The sequence below is a fragment of the Lathamus discolor genome, chromosome 2 (assembly GCF_037157495.1).
Source record: "Lathamus discolor isolate bLatDis1 chromosome 2, bLatDis1.hap1, whole genome shotgun sequence".
In the NCBI taxonomy this organism is placed as follows: domain Eukaryota; kingdom Metazoa; phylum Chordata; class Aves; order Psittaciformes; family Psittacidae; genus Lathamus; species Lathamus discolor.
Genome location: NC_088885.1, coordinates 102,536,921 through 102,544,017, shown reverse-complemented (window position 1 = coordinate 102,544,017; position 7,097 = coordinate 102,536,921).

Genomic DNA, 7,097 nt, shown 5'->3' with positions numbered 1-7,097 from the left:
AGTAGGGGAATGCTGAAGAACAGACTGTGTAGCTCACACGTCTGCAGTGACCCAGCTCCTTATGGTGTTGTGTCTTCTTCACCTTTGGCTGCTTCTATTGGTCTCATCCAAGACACTTTTTTGCATGCTTCTTAGTTTAAAAAAACCCTCACTTTTATCAGCAGGCAGTAAATGAAACTGTTTCTTTGAGTTTCCTTTAAACAGGGAGGAAGTGAAAAGGAGATTTTTTTTTTTTTTCCATTTCTTTTCATTGGCTGTGACTATGCGGCAGCATGAAGATGATGTTAGGATGAAGAGAGTGTGCCAAATGTACATTTAGTAATTATCTACTGTGGACCTAAGTTAGAAGTTTTGATTTTGCAGAGAAGGGAAAATTTAGTTTCAGATGTCTATGATGTTATTAGAAAAGATTTTGCTGTAGGTGTATTTTTCTATTTAAGCTGTTCTATTGTACTAGACTCCCCTGTAGTGAGTAGCACGAATTGGTTGGCTACATTTAAAATGAAAAAAAAAACAGAACAAACCCAAACCAAAACCCAACAAACCACAGTATTTTAGCAAAGTCTGAATGTTTTGATTGTTTGTTAGATATTTTTAATTATTGTTGGCTTTTCATTGGAAAAGAAATTAAGGACTTACCTGTATTACTAGTAAAGTTAGGTGTTGCAATCCAAGCTGATCTACAGTTGATATACAATTTTTTTTTTGTGTAGAAAATAAAACTGATAGCCTAATGTACCAAATAGCATTCTTAGAAAATTAATACTTTAAAAAATTAAGTTATAAAGGATACACTGAAAGAGTCTGAAGGTTTTTCTTCAAAGCTTTCACCCAGATGATATTTCTAGGTATCAAACAACCCTTACTTTTCCTGGGTTCCATTAAAGTAGAGAAGGTAAACGAGCAACTGGCTTGATTTTGATGAAAAAGGATGCTAAATTTGCCTCTTGATTTCTGCTTAGGTGTCACTCTGCTCTGTCTTTCCTAATAATCTTAATGTGACCAGTCATGAATTGAAACAGTAAAACTATGAAGCATTAATTGGGATCTCTTCAATGTAATGTAATCTAACTGTTAAGGTTATTATGTCACCGAAATGTAGGGTTGCTCTACCGCTCAGCAGACTCTGAAAACATCACCTACAATCTCATTGCTATTACCATTATTAGTATATTATTATTATTAGCTATTGCTTCTATTTATTGTGTTCTGGGGAAAGAACATCAGGGATGTAATTCAAAAGCCTTGTTTTCAGTTCCTCTTCTTTTTAATCTTAGCAGATGTCTAACCTTCATTACCATGCTGGTTGTCATTTCAAACAGGCATGGCCTTCACTGAGCATGAAAGAACCATTTTATTTGTAACTAACTTATGCATTATTTTTAAACTTAACAAGCTGGTATATGAAAGTATCAAATTTTTAATTAATAAATGTTTCCCACATAAATATGCCTTCCAGAAAAGAAACAATTAAAAAAATTTACGAGTACAAATTGCAGATTCAGAGGAAAAAGAAAAAATCTCAATTTTCAATAAATATATTTACTGGAAACTGAATAACAGCGGTAATTATCTCATCTTTGAAACGAATAGTAATGCTTGCTCCTGATTAAAATAGTCAGGCATATTTAAAAGGTGAAACTTGGATCATCTGTGGAAATAAAAAAATAAAATAAAAAAACACAGGCAGCAAGAGCAAATACTAACATCACTTTCTAATAAAAGATGATAGTCAAGTAATAGCATATCTGATAGTAATAAATGATTAACTCAGAAATTTCTATCAAATTGTTACAGTTGTCAGAAAAAACATTTAAAGCTCCAAACGATTGGATTCATCTAAAGTACTCCTTTAATATTACTGTCTTGGGAATAAAAGAATGAATTAGGTGCCCAGATTTGTATAACTAAATTGAAGATATACAAAAATAATAACAAAAAGAGCAGTCAAGTAAGTCAGACGCTGATGGATTCCTGGGTGATTGTTAAACATTCAAAAAATGTTTAACTCTATTTTATAGACATATACAAGAACTTTATTGCACTGTCAGGTCATGAAAACAGATAAGAGTTCTACTTTAAGGTATACTTTGGACCCTACATTTATTTATGCATGAACATGTGCTTACATGTATATTTAGAGACGAATGAATATTAGATTTTCTCATTCAGCCTAAAGTGTCACAAATGTTTTCAAATAAGAGCAATTTTTCAGGGAAAAAAGTTGTCTCATCTGAGAAGCCTATTTTGAATTATTTCACCCAGAAAAATGTTCATATATTCATACTTTTTTCAAACAAGTGTCTATTCATTTTCTATTTTCTCAAGCTGTATTTTCAACTGTTTTATACAAGAATAAAAAAAGCATTAACTAAAAAATAGTATGAAGTATTAACTTTAAAAGATTAAGGATTGGCAATTACCTACATACATAATACCTTTATTACTTTTAAATATCTACAGAAAGTCAGTGATGTTAATATTGAACCATTCTCCGAAGGTATTCAGGTAAGATTAAGTTGTGAAATCATACACATATGTGTTTGGAGATAAGTAGTGGAATATTTATGTTTTACACCCTGTGTTCCCTGAAGGTGGACCTGCTGCCTATTCCTGATATTGCCAGCAATGGAGGATGAGGAATGATGACTTCATAACACACTAAAACCAGTGACATGATACCATGCTCCACTTCCAGTGGAAAACACATGGCTTTGAGGACTGAAATAGCTTTTTCCTCCTGCCTTTCCCCACCTGCCTACACAAAGAACTCATGCTGGAATCTCTGGGGTCATGCAAAGTAGAAAAAGTCAGTGTCAGCCCAGGCAAAATGCAGACTGCAAACATGATTCCTGCAGACTTGAATAGATTGGTGCTGGGTTTCTTCCTGGATTCAAATGCACAGTCACACAAAGGCTTATAAAGAGGCACTATAATCCCCAAGCTCTTCGACTCTACCCTAAAGTTTCTGGAAGTTAGACCTCCCCACAAGCTCGAACTTTTGTTTGGGACTATATGAATCCAGTCTACTCCTGTGAAAATTACATGTACTGACAGCAACCACAGAATATCTCTGTAGACTTGACACCCATTTCCTAGCATCAATCCAGAGACACCCACATAACAGCAGAATATGCACCAGTTTAGGGTACAGTGTTCCAAGGATGTTCTCTGGCAAACAAAGGTTTATAAAATCGTGGGATTGTACATGCTCCTGGAAGAGATGCTTTATCCAGTTCTCTAAAGCTTCTGTATGTTTTGCAGTAAGGTAAATAATGCAAGGTATGATGATGAGGCAGTGGGTTTGTGACAGTTACGTCCTCCGCTACCATTAGTTATTCTATACTATGAATTATCTGGTACCCATAAGGGCCACTATTTGAACTAGTGAAGGCATAAATATTGTTTGTGAGTGCACAGAAAACTTAATCACTCAGTATCCAGGGTTGCTGCAGTGTGAAGGGCTGGTGCACTGCAACTGCAGCTGGATTTTAAACAAGCCATTTTGTGAGCAAAACCAATGAACTCTAGACTGCTAATAGTTTTGATTTTTCTCCTCTATTTGATGTCCTAGCCTCAGTAACCACAACTCACCCGCATCTCCTGCAACACCTGGACACCTTCAAGACCAGGCTGGATGTGTTTCTGAGCAACCTGATCTAGTTGAAGAGGTTCCTGCTTATTGCAGAGGGGTTGGATCAGATGGCTTTTGATGATCCCTTCCAACCCCAACTATTCTATGGTTCTATAAGTGCATACTGTATATAGTCCAGAGTGTGATCATAGGGATTGGCCAGAAGATAACAGCAATGCTGCATATGTGCTAGATGAACATTACTTGCCTCTCCTCACTGATAGGAGTAGCTGCAGTCTTTGTTCATCACCTGGCATCAGTTTTCACAGAATTTCTAAGCTACTACCCACCTTCCATTTGTTTTCTCACCAGACTGAGTTGTCCACTAGGCTGTGCCAAGCTTCATAAGGATCCTAAGCATGTTCTCAAGGATGTTTCTTATTTAAACATATTTCCCAGTGTCTTTTCTCACATTCAAATCTTTCCTACCTAACTCTTGTTAATTCTTTGCTTCAGAGACTGGCAACTCCCAGGTACTCTGGACAGTACAATACAGTACATATCAAACTGTAACTTTGACAATTCATAGCCATGTAAAATATGAAAAAAAGGTGGAAAATATGAATAAAGGTAGAAAATAGGTGGGATTTTTCTTTTCTTCCTGTTTTTTTGTTGTTTTTTTTTTTTTCAATACAGGCTTTCCATGACAGAAAATGTTGAAGAATCAGAATTCAAATTTGTCCTAAAGCTTCAGTGTACTTTGCTAAGTTTCAGCCTTTGAGTCCTTAAAGATAATTGTAATGGAATACAATATTTTCTACACAAAGCATGATTTCATTCCATTAAATTTTCCTGCAGCTGTTCCTGAAGATTATTGGGGTACCATAGGTAATATGCCAAACATTGTATTCACCATGTTTCATGTTTAGAAATTGGCAGAAGCCAATCAGAAAATTATTGTGTTTATAGTTTTTTGTTTTTTTTTTTTTTGAACGGGACAAAACTAAAGAGGTTTTCTAATACGTAGCTGCCTTAATTCGGGCATTGTTTCCCCATAAGCTGAAGCAAAGTATCTTACTCTTGGATATTGTACTTCGTAGTAAAAAATATCAGTCTAAGCACTTTGTGATTAAGCCAGTATTCACATACTACTACTAGCCTTGCTACAGTGCACGGCTCTCTAAAACCAGACTAGGGCAGACATCTGTGGAAAGTAGTGCCTTGGGCCACCTCTGAGACAGCACATCTGTCAAGACAAAGCTAGTTTGTCAACATACTTATCAAGGCCACAACCGTGCCCACAGTATTTCTTCTTCTGGGGCAAAGAACAGAATGCATAAATTATGATTTGTGTCAATGAGCAGAGTCTCAGAGGACCAGAGGTTTGACTCTCACTAGCTGTCTAGTAGAAAAGCAGAGGTGACAGTATTTTCTGATCTCCAAAACCAGATTAATCAGATATAAAATATCACCCTGTAAGCCAGAAAACCAGAAGAGGTCTTTTTTTTTTTTCTTTTTTTACCTTTCTGACACAGGTCAGAAGCAACAGGGTAAGATATCAGCCTATCTCGCTACTTTACATTTGCGGCATGGAAGAATACACACTATGGTTCCAGAGAGTAAGCCAGTAATAAAAATGCATGCAGTTTCATGCATGGAAAACAATAGTTTTTTAATATTGTCTATCTCAGTGATTTATGTTTCATGCTAGTTCACAAAGGATTCTACTTAGTATGTGATGTATGGATTGGAGCAAAATAATTGTCTGAAGCCTAGCTGAAGGTAGGCTTCCAGCGCATTAATAATGCATTAGGTAATTTTTCTTTCTTGGTATTGCCTATGCAAATTTCTATTATCATTATAAAAATTACTGTTTATTTTAGATTGGAAACAGCTTTATGTGAGAACATGTTTTTATCAGATGTCTTGATTAAATACTGACTGCCAGTTCCCTGATGAACTTTTAACCAGAGTTTTTCCTTTAGACTCAGCAGCTATTTGGTCAGGAAAGAAAAGGCAGAAACAGCTTGCCGTGCTAAAGACTGAGAGGGAGCTCTCTGTGCTCCTCTTTCCAAGTGTGGTGAAAGTCCACACTGGCTGGAAACTTTAAACACCGATAACTGCCACTGGAGAATCATTCATGAATGTGAACAGGGAACATATAAAGTCAGGTTTAAAACATATACTGCCAAAAATTGTTCATTTTGTCAAGCAAGCACAGATGAAGCTCATTTCATTTAAATAAATTACTTTCTGACAGAGGCAAATGGCAATACATATTGTCTGTCCAAAATAGTATTAGATTTGATTGCACTTATGTTAGGTAGATTAGAAATTAACTTCTCTGCTTGAAATAATTTGTGACTTGATTATCTGCTGAATCATTTCCCTTTCCAAATTATGATTTCATATCAAAAGACATATCAGAAATAATCTTTTACAAAATATATAAGACATTAGTACACGCCAATATATTCTTCAGAAGGACTCATACTATGCTTTTCCTGCCTCTTCTTTCCAGCTCTGTTGAGTTGGTACCTGTTGAATTTCTGAAAACATTTACCTTTCTCAGATGTTGGTAGGAAAACAGGGTAAAACATTCGGGGCCACTGCTTTGGGGAATCTTTCTTCATAAATTGTGACTTTTCACAGCAAATACAGTATATTAATGTGTTATGAACACAAAACTATTTTTGTGGGGAAGTAACAAGACAGTTTGGCTGTCTTCCTGTGATTCAGAGTGGCCTTGCTATGCATTTGTACCACAAGCTGCCCATGGGACCCATAAGCAAATGAATATTTGATCATTCTGACTGCTGCTATCTAAAGAAGCTGAAAATAAATGCCAGACTGATCATCTTATAAGCTCAGGCTGACTAGTTTACACTCTGTAGAATGTAGAATGAAAATGCCTTGCACTTTATACATATTTTCCTACCTCTGATTGCATTTTATGGTAATAAATAACAATAATTCAATTCATACACATTTAAAAGACATATACAAAAGCAATAATTAATAATAGAGAAAAAGCCATTGAAATTTACTAAGAGAGATATGCTTAACTGTATTATCAAAACCATTTTCCATGCATATTATATCGTAAAATAATATACTCAAGAATAAATGGCTGATTAGCTTTGGAAATATGTCACCTTCTTCAGTTTCACTGGCAGAAGTTTCTCCAAACAGTAGAGTTCTGACAACAAGACATGCATGTTAGGGAGGCGGAACAAGTTCTGTTGCATTGTTCGTTACCTCTTACTGCAGAAACTGCAAAACTGAAAAATGCCTGGGAATGTCAGATGTTCTGAAACTGCTGCCCCTTTCATACAATGTACAGCACAATCTTAAAAATATTAAATAGAAAAAGAAATAGATAGATAAATAAATGAATAAGAATCATACCATTAGTTCTTTTGCTATTTGAGGACACATACAATTTTTCTCAGATCCCACAAGTCAATTTCTGTGTAGCTGAGAGATGGTGAAAAGGGGGCAGGGACTGTGTGTGAAATCAGGT